Source organism: Brassica rapa, chromosome A05 (assembly GCF_000309985.2).
Source record: "Brassica rapa cultivar Chiifu-401-42 chromosome A05, CAAS_Brap_v3.01, whole genome shotgun sequence".
Taxonomy (NCBI): Eukaryota; Viridiplantae; Streptophyta; class Magnoliopsida; order Brassicales; family Brassicaceae; genus Brassica; species Brassica rapa.
This window is the reverse complement of record NC_024799.2, coordinates 24204498-24211735: the sequence shown is the minus strand read 5'-3', so window position 1 is coordinate 24211735 and position 7238 is coordinate 24204498. Positions and strand designations below refer to the sequence as shown.

The 7238-nt window shown below is 38.2% G+C and overlaps 1 non-coding gene across 1 annotated transcript; it reads right to left on the bottom strand.

The window, feature by feature from the left end:
- LOC117134562 lies at nucleotides 1-107 on the bottom strand. The gene has a single exon (XR_004458746.1). It is a non-coding gene; the product is annotated as a small nucleolar RNA R71 (small nucleolar RNA).
- Nucleotides 108-7238: the final 7131 nt, after the last annotated feature.

Below are 7238 nucleotides of genomic sequence, written 5' to 3'. Positions count from 1 at the left end.
AAGCTGAGAAACGAGATTTCCAGCTTTCAACAGAAGAACTTGGAAGGCTTCAGTGAAGCCTGGGAGAGATTCAAGGGCTACCAAGCTCAATGCCCACACCATGGCTTTTCTAAGGAGAGCTTGCTGAGCACATTCTACCGTGGTGCTCTCCTAAGTACAGAGCCAGACTGGATACAGCTAGCAATGGGTTCTTCTTGGGGAGAACTGAGGAGGATGCAGAAGAGCTGGTTGACAACATGGTAAAGAGTGATGCAGTCTACAGTGGAGACCACGACAGAGGCAGTAGAACAGATGATAAGCAGACGAGGAAAGAGATCAAAGCTTTGGAAGACAAGATCGACCTACTCATTGCTGAAAAAGCAACCCAAGAGCAGCTGAAGTTTGTTGGTAACTCCAAGCAGGAAGATCCACTTGCTGTCAATGAGGTTGAGGGTTTGGAAGGTCAAGAGGAGTTGTGTTTCATCAACAACAATGGTAGCTGGTACAAAAAGGAAGCCCAACTTTCAGTACAACAACTACCAACAGAAATCCTATCCAACAACCAACAGAGTGGCTATCCGCCAAGAAACAACCAGCAAGGCAGCTATCAGCCTCAGCAAAACCCCTCGTCTGGTTCTTCTGCTCCTCAAGAGAGCAGCACTGATACCTTACTGAAGCAAATCTTGGAGTCTCAGACTAGAAGTGAGAAGCAAGTTGGTTATGAGTTGAAGAACCTTCATTCCAAGATTGATGGGAGCTACAATGAGCTCAACAACAAATTCTCACACCTTGCTTCTACAGTCAAGAATTTAGAGAATCAGTTTGCTTCCATGAACACTCACCAGAATCAGAATCGCCAGCAAGGATCTCTACCTGGAAAATCTGACCAAAATCCCAAGGAGGCCAAAGCTATCACCCTTAGGAGTGGTAAGCAGTTACCTCCTAGAACCCTCACCAAGGATGCTGAGACACTAGGTGAGGAGGTGGCCATCAACATAGATGATGAAGTGGTGATTGTTGATGAGAAAATCAATGACGAGATCTTGGAGAAGATAGTGGAAGCCAAAGGTAAAGGAAAGGTTGGAGAAGAGAAGAAGACAGTAAAGGATGGTGAAGTTGTAACTCCAGCAAGTGAAAATTCTTTTGTTCCTCCTCCCTATGAACCCAAACTTCCATTCCCTGGTAGATTCAAGAAGCAGCTGCTAGAGAAATACAAAGCTCTGTTTGAGAAGCAAATGAGTGAAGCTCAGGTTGCAATGCCCATCATCGATGCTTTCATGTTGATTCCTCAATACAACAATTTCCTGAAAGATGTTGTAGCTGCAAAGAAGAAGGAGATGGAAGGCATGATGATTCTTACCCATGAGTGCAATGCCATCATCCAGAGGCTTGATGTTCCAGAGAAATTAGAGGATCCAGGAAGCTTCACACTACCTTGTGCTCTTGGACCTATGGTATTTGAGAAAAGTCTCTGCGATTTGGGAGCTAGTGTCAGCTTGATGCCTTTGTCTGTTGCAAAGAAGCTTGGATTCACTCAGTACAAGAAGTGTAGACTCTCTCTGGTGTTAGCTGATCGTTCAGTGAAGTATCCTGTGGGCATCTTAGAGGACCTCCCTGTGAAGATTGGAAGGTATGAGATACCTACAGATTTTGTGGTGCTTGAGATGGGTGAGGAGGCTCAAGATCCATTGATTCTAGGAAGGCCATTCTTAGCTACAGCAGGAGCTATTGTTAATGTGAAGGAGGGCACGATTGATCTCCATTTGGGTAAAGAGAACATCCTCCACTTTGACATCAAGAGGAAAATGAGGAAACCAACTGTGTTCGGGCAAGCCTTCTACATTGAAGAGATGGGCACTCCTGCTGATGAGCACCTTGAAGAGTTACCACCTGAGGACGACGAGGAGGGAGCATCTCCCTCTACTCATTCCCTATAGAAGGTAACCCACCACACTCCCTTGTATCTCTCTCTCTACTTGACGACACAGAGACTGTGTCACTCAAGTTTGGGGGAGGTACCAAGTATTTGATCATGTTTGCTTTGATGTTGTTTCATTGAGTCATGCATGGCATACCTATTTGCATAGATAAAAAAAAAAAAATCAATCATTTAGTTTGCATCATTTGCATTTTTAGGAGAGTCTAGAGCATATAGGTTGCATTCACTTGCATTGGGAGCAATGATTTGAATGCCTTGTAAAGAACACTACGTTGCACTTGACTAGCTTTTGCACCTCTCAAAAAGACTTGTATGTTTCGAGCCTTGAAAACTCTTCCTGAAACTTGTTGATTGCTGAAACTCAGTCTTTGAAGCCAACTACAACCTTATTTGAACTGAACGAACTTAATGCTTCTTGCTCATGGTCCCTTGTGTACTGAGTCATGGCTATACACACTTGAGTTGTCACATCTTTTATACCAATCTTTTTTGACAAACTCTAGTGGTAGACCACTCCCAAAACCTTTTCCTCCTTTTAAGCTTTCATTGTTTGATGAGTGAGGCCTTTTTCGGAAAGTCTTACATGTGCATAATGTTGAGAGTATCGGGAACGACAATGCTTGATCTTCATTCTTGCTAGATTGGACACTCTATTGTCTAGCTATAGGTGGGGGTGAGTGTTGTGATTATGATTTGGGAGAAATGAAAAAGGAAAAGAATAGACTCTTTGTGCTTAAGTGAATTGTTTTATTGGGACCAGTATAGAAGCCTCTAGCTCAAGTTTTGAAAAGTCTTGGCCCCCAGCCTAAAAAAAAAAAAAAGGAAAAAGAAAAACGAAAAAAAAAAAGAGAAAAGAAAAAAAAAGAAAAAGAAAAGAAAAAGGGGGGCTAGCAAAGTTGTTAGGAGCTAAGAAATGTTTTGAGGTTGTGAAAAATCCCTTGTAGATTTCAAAGAGAAGGAGTTAAAGTTCTTAGGATCTTTTGGTGAGAGATGTGAGTAGAGTTTGACATTGGGAAATGATTGTGTGATTTGTATGTTTGGGAAAAGGGTAGAACAATGGAGATTGAGCATTGTATGCATGAGTTGGTCCCTTTCTTAGATATATTATGTGCAATGTCAAGGCTACTTGTTTTGAGAGTAAACCACCTTAAAGATCATATGTTTTGAACCTCTTGAATCACTTGAATAAAAGCCTTCCCTTACCCAACCAAATGACTTGGACCAACTGACCATTTGCAAGAATTCACCTGATGTTTTGTGCTTAATGAATGTGAGAGTTGGTTGATTTGAATGTGTGGATGCTTGATGATGAGTGTAAGAACAAAAAGAGTTAAGATAGGCCTAGAGAAGCTAGAGTGTAATAGGAGAGTGTGCTAGTTGTGTTTCTTTTGGCTATGTGCTCCCACCTTCAACCTCTCTTCCTATGAGTTCTAGAAAGTTTACTTGTGGACAAGTAAAAGAACAAGTTTGGGGGAGTTGATATCTTGCATATTTGCATTGTTTTATCCATTCATCCATGAGCATTTTCATCATATAGATTAGGATTCAGACATGTTTAGGTTGCATTTTGCATACATATGTCTCTATCAGGTATTTGAGTACCACATGGAGTTTCTGGAGACATTTGGGTGCATTTGGAGCTCAAAAAGGAGTGTTTAGAGTGGTCATTAGGCGAGCAAGGCATGGAGCGACCAGTCCGGAGCGACACCACCAAGTCGCTCTGACTTCCCTATTGGAGCGACCTTACCAGAGCGACAGGGAGAAGTCGCTCGCGGTTTCATCACTCGGAGACGCGAGAACGAGCCCGGAGCGACCTCCCGGAGCGACACCACGAAGTCGCTCGCATCTCACACCCCTCTCGGAGCGACCTCCCAAAGCGACACCCCGAGGTCGCTCGCGTCTTTATGGAGAGACGACACGAAGCGAAGCCTGGAGCGACCTCTCAGAGCGACCTACCAAGGTCGCTCCCGATCCAGAGCGACCCGTTGGAGCGACACACCAAAGTCGCTCGCGACCTCTCGCCCGGAGACACCAAAAATCGGCCCTGGAGCGACTTCCCGGAGCGACACCTGCAAGTCGCTCCGCGTTATTTTGCTGCCGAAAATCATGATTTCTTAAAGACCTTTTTGCAATTTATTTTGGACGTTTTGCACTTGGAAAAACCTATGTTTTAAACATCTTTTGTAGCCACCAGAGGCAGATTATCTTTTATCTTTTGATCTATTGAGAAATACACAAGAACTCTCTTGAGAAGTTCATCTCTTGGGTTTTGATTTGTTATGTTCTTGTGTTCTTGTTGATTTCTTATCTATTTCTCTACATGATTAATCTGAAATCCAATATGGGTTTAAGAGGAATCATGGAGATTAGTGAGTAATCACCTTTGGAATTCATGGGTTAGGGAGATTAAGGGTGATTAGGTTAGAGTTAGGATGTTTTAGTGTAGATCATTCATATTTCCTTGCTAGTAGAGTAATCATAATGCATCTTCTGAGTTGGCCACTCAGTTGTTGATCCTTAGGCATTTCTCACCCGAAAGGTGTTCGATGAAATGCCCGAGACAACTCTCCTAGGCTTTTAGTATACTTTGCCAAAGACATTTGTTGTTAAAGGTACTAAGATAGCTAATAGACTTGTTAGTAATGATTGCTTTCATATTATTCAACCAAAGACATTTGATGTTTGAGATATGTTAGCAAATGAGCATTCATCTAGACATAGAGCTTGCTTAGAATTGTGTCTAGGCTTAAGGTTGATTGTTTGATTGATCATTTGCCATCCTTAGTTTGATACTTGATCACCCAAGGTCTAATCCCTATACCCATGAGTTCTCTTTTCCTTTAGTCAAGAAAGTATCATTCTGTTATTGCTTTCTAGTTTTAGTCATAGTTTAAAACCCATCTAAATCATTGGTTGCACTTAGATTAAGTGAGTACTTGCATTCTCAGTGCTTTGATATCCCTCAGAACTGGTAAGACAATCTTCTATACTACAACATTTGTCTTAGGAGCCTTGAAAACTCCTAACATCATTCTTCTGAAGTATTTAATTTCCTTTCGGCTGACAAAATTAAGGGGGTCCTTTTCCATGCTGTAATTTTTAAAATCTTGATATTTTTATAATATTTTGATACTTTGAATATTTATTAAACTATCCTAGAATCTATAATACTCTTTTTTCGTTTTGAAATACATGTTTAAAAAAAATTGATGTTTTAATATGTAAGATGTTTTCATATTTTAATAACTTTTAATTTTATTAAAAGAATAATGTAACTAATAATATTTATAGCATATTTTGTAATTGAATAAATAAGTTTCATTTATATTTTAATGATACTTTTTAGATAAAAATTAATTTTTTTGATATTGTATATTAGTCTAAAACATCATATTTGGAACGGAGGGAGTATATTTTAGAGTAAAAATTTGTGGTTGGTCTAGGTAAATAAACTCTCTTTGAACAAATACAATTATACATGGTTTGAGGAAGAAATACCCACTTGCACAAAATCGACCTGGATTTAGTAAGTTGATGGGAGCCATAAGTTTCTAATTTTAGTACTTACTAAGAAAATAACTCACGAGAAAAATGTATACACACATAGGGAGAGAAGAAAGACAAATTCTCGTACACAATTCTTAAAAGAAGCAAGGAATCTTAACATTTACATGAACCCCTAGTTATCCCGACAGGTACTCGAAAGGGCACGAATAAATAAGCAAGATATGTATCTATGTATGTGCATTTACATAGACATACACATATCAGAACGTGGAATCTCAAAGTTATCGAAAAAATCAAAAGGCCTTCTAGAGTAGATCACCTGCGTGGCCATACATTTTTTTTACATTTTCATTGTTTTCAGAGTATTGTTTAATTATTATGATTTCAACATTTCATATGCCAAGTTGTTTTTTTTTTTTGTCAACATATGCCAAGTTGTTAACCCCCAAAATATAGTTGATGAATAGAAAAAGAAGAATATGAATGAAAAATAAAAAGGCTCTATCTGAATTACGCATGAAATATAGAATAAATAAGAGATGAAACAGATTTGTTGTTTCACATATTTTCATTATTGTCAAGTTCTATAATTTTTGCTGTTATTGCAGGTAATAAATATTTTTTTGGGTGCATATAGAAGAAAATGGATACTTGTTAGGAAATAAAGAAGAAGAAAATGGGTGATAATGTGATGTCAGTTGGTGGAGTGGCAGAGCAGTGGGATTTTCACTGCTCGTTAGGCTCAAACCCCTATGATTCATGTGCTTCCCTCTATATTATTTTCATGCTATAAAACTAATTTTGGTCGAAAATATTTTTATTAGAAACCCAATATGTTTTTTTTAAACAACCAAAAGAGTTTTTCTTCCATGCATTTCTGGGACTTTTATTTAGCTTGTAAAAGAAAGAAGCCGTCAAAGGTGGGTATAGATTATAGATGCAGGATGCTAATATAACTTTACATTTGATTTTAAGAATAATGTCAAAAAGATTTATGGAATCTTCATTTTCATTTTTTATTCGCTAATGCTCTTCTTTATGGAGAGATTAGGTCAACCAGAGAATCTTAAAGGTCGATCTTACGACTTTGTCAAATAGATCAATGTGATGAAAAAAAAATCCATGCAGGGACCATAAGCCATAAGGACCCAAGCATATATTACATTTGCAAAATACGAAATCATAGACCGTAAATTTGATCATTCAACTTTGAAGAGCTACATGGGTGGGATACATGATGAGATACTTAACCGGGTTTTTCATACCACACTAACAAATCTATCCATTTCTTTAAATTTTAGAAAGTCTTTGGTCAATAATGTCTCTTTACATTTATTAATAATTCAGAAAATATAACAAAATAAACTTATTAATTTATTAGTTATTCAGGAAATCTATGCAAATATTTTTCAATCATTACTTCTCATGTTTTCGTAACCCAAAACACTTTTACAAGTGCTACTAAACATGTCCTATCACTCTGACTCTACTACGGATGTCAGTGTCCTGAGTTATTCCACGGAATCTATTACCAAATCCCCAAATTGATATGTGAGTACGACACGACCATATCTATGATATGTGAGAACTCAGTCTAAAATCATAAAGTAATACAGTATAAATTAAAGACATAAAAAGAAATATAACAAACTTTATAAAAGAATGTGTTCTTCCAGTGTATCTCTGGTTCTTTTACTCGTTCTCCATTATTAATTTATAACGCTTAGGAAAGACTCACAAACAAGATGAATAAATGTTACAAGGGGGATTTTAATCGCATATCCATTTTTGTTTTTAGATGTAACAATCGAGA